Source organism: Limulus polyphemus, unplaced genomic scaffold, assembly GCF_000517525.1.
Source record: "Limulus polyphemus unplaced genomic scaffold, Limulus_polyphemus-2.1.2 Scaffold5748, whole genome shotgun sequence".
Lineage (NCBI taxonomy): Eukaryota > Metazoa > Arthropoda > Merostomata > Xiphosura > Limulidae > Limulus > Limulus polyphemus.
In genome coordinates, this window is record NW_013671358.1 from 5,381 (window position 1) to 8,011 (window position 2,631).

The 2,631-nt window shown below is 32.0% G+C and overlaps 1 long non-coding RNA gene across 1 annotated transcript in view; it reads right to left on the minus strand.

The window, feature by feature from the left end:
- Window positions 1-591: 591 nt before the first annotated feature.
- LOC111089275 overlaps window positions 592-2,631 on the minus strand; it is a 47,101-nt gene continuing 45,061 nt past the window's right edge. The window contains exon 4 of the long non-coding RNA XR_002613563.1: window positions 592-710. This is a non-coding gene — a long non-coding RNA (uncharacterized LOC111089275). The remainder of the gene's footprint in view (window positions 711-2,631) is intronic.

Consider the following 2,631-nt stretch of genomic DNA (forward strand, 5'->3'; position numbering starts at 1 on the left):
AATAGATATATGCTGTTACGAACTTAGAGCTACTTGGGATAAACGAATGTAGTTTCATGTTACAATTTGAAGTCATTCTAGAAAGAAATAAAGAGTAATTTAGGTTTATTTCATTTTGGTGATTATGAAATAGGATAGAGAAAATAACAGATATACTTTGAAGTTTTACTGAAAAAAAAAACGTTTGAAACGCATTTAGGTTTTAGGGATTACACAAAGGAAATCTGAGATTTTTGACATGAAGAAAAGTATTTTTAATTTTAACATGAAAATTATTTTGCACATGAACTATTCAAAACAAATACTCAATATATTTATGGACAAATTTCTATTTTATTTTATTAAAAATACTTCACTAAAAAATATGATTTTTTCTATGTGAAACACTTATAATATGAACTGAAAAACTGCCAAATTTTTTGACGATATACAAACTATATTGAAAGTAGAAGTAATAAATCTATAAAGACTTTAATCAAGTACAAAGAGGTCACATGGTCAATCAAATTGACCGAGCCCATGTTGAGAGAGTTAATCAAATGAAGTCCAGAAAGACATCTTTACAGCTTTACAATAACTATAAAAGTTTTAAACAAAAATTACCTCAGTTTTTTCTGTTCCTTCATCACAGTTCTCTTCTTGTTCCTCTTTCACTACACCAAACTTCAAAATGGTATGTAAAGATCTTTGTTGTAAGGAATCAGCTTCTACTGTTGATAGAAGTATAAATAGTGTTTATTTGTGTATAACAACACTGAATGTAAATCATGCTTCATTACATCATACTGAAATACAACACAATGTGTTTAGATGAACAGGTCTGGTGTATAATTTACTTTGTGGTACACAAGTATCCTGACATCCACCAGAAAACTGTCAATTATCAAAAATATGCAATCTAAACATGTCAAGCAAAGTAAAAACAAGAAACATGTGTAGCCCATTGTATAACTTTGAACTTAACAACATAAAACTATAATAATACTTGGATACTTGGAGTAATTGAAAATAGTGATAATCAATAATCCAAATGTGGATTAGTTGATTGTCTTTATGACAAGCAATGTAATCTTAATTTTGATTAACCAACTGTTAGAACAACTGAAAACAGTACTAGTTCAAAGCACTACTTTGATTAATTGAATATTTTCCTGACAAATAATACAAATAGAATTTCATTAATTGTTTGTTATAATGAACAAAGACATTAATAATCTCAAACACAGCTTATACGAAAATAGTGAAATCTAAACTTATCAATTACAATTCCCCTGTACTGTACACCGGGACAGAGTGGTTGCTGGAGACCAGACTGAAATAAAATGGTTTTCACTCTTATGGAACCAACAACAATGGATGACACATCTATTTGTACAACCATTACAATACCAGTCTCCACCTTGTGGGGAAAAAAACATCAAACTCAGGAAAAGGAATCTGTTAAGACATTTATTATATCAGCTACATGAGATGTGCAAAGGTAAACATCCTGAGAATGAAACCAATAAATAAAAGCAAAATTATAGAAATTAAAGATGACTGGGAATGTGTAAACGTTTTAACAGAAAGAAATGAACAGTAATCCCTGAAGAGGAAGACACATTGTTGTTGAATCAGAGGACTCCTTTGCTTTTTTCATCATATATCAAATATTAGCTTTATGTAGGTTAAACATTATTGACATATAAGTTTATGTTACCACGCCTGACTCACATAGATTTGTTGAAAAAAAACACAAAAAATTACATATACTTTAATAAACTAATTTCTTATCTTAGTGGGTATAAGAAGAAACAGTATAAATATGTAAATATGCTGTAATAAGCTAATATCATGTCATATTTTGTGAAAATACAACTTTGTAATGCACAGAATTTCCACAGTCACTTTAAACTTAACAATCTTTATATCACATGCTATAAATCACAGTGATTCACATACTTTACTTACGGTGCCTACTGTTCGCTTGACTCAATTATCTCTCTCTCTCTTCAATCTATCTCTTGGATCTATCTGCCTATCTCGCTGGCTTTCTTTGCCAGGCTTATATACTAAAAAGAGGGTGTCTAGCAAATACTCGGAGATTTGCATGGTTCCCCCGATAATTCTAGAAACTCCAGCATGCATGCTCCCAGTGTCACACGACTTCCACTGTCGTAACACTGCCCCTTCCTTAGTATTGTTCGTCCCGAACAATAGCCACTTACATTTAACCAATAGATAAATAACAATAACTTAATTAAATGTACAGAATTTACAAACACAAAATTAAACTACAACAAAGTATCCTAATTTTACAGGATGTATCTTCTTCCATACTGGTCTCTGCCTCATTGGCTTCTACTACACATGGGAATCATCTGCTCCATAAGGAAATGTCCCATTATCAAAAGCAGTCACATCAGCGGTAGTAACTTCATTAATGGCTTCACTGTTTTCCTTCTCAAAACCAGGTAGAGTTTCTTCTTTGACAGTGGCTTTTTCAGGTGATACGTCTTCAGCAGTTTCATTTGTTCCATTGTTCACTTCATTCCAACAGAAATGTCCTGGACCATGACAAGGCCAAAGCCTGTTGGCATGCACCACCTTTGGCTTACCTCGCTGACCACATTTTATTCGAAAAGTCACGTC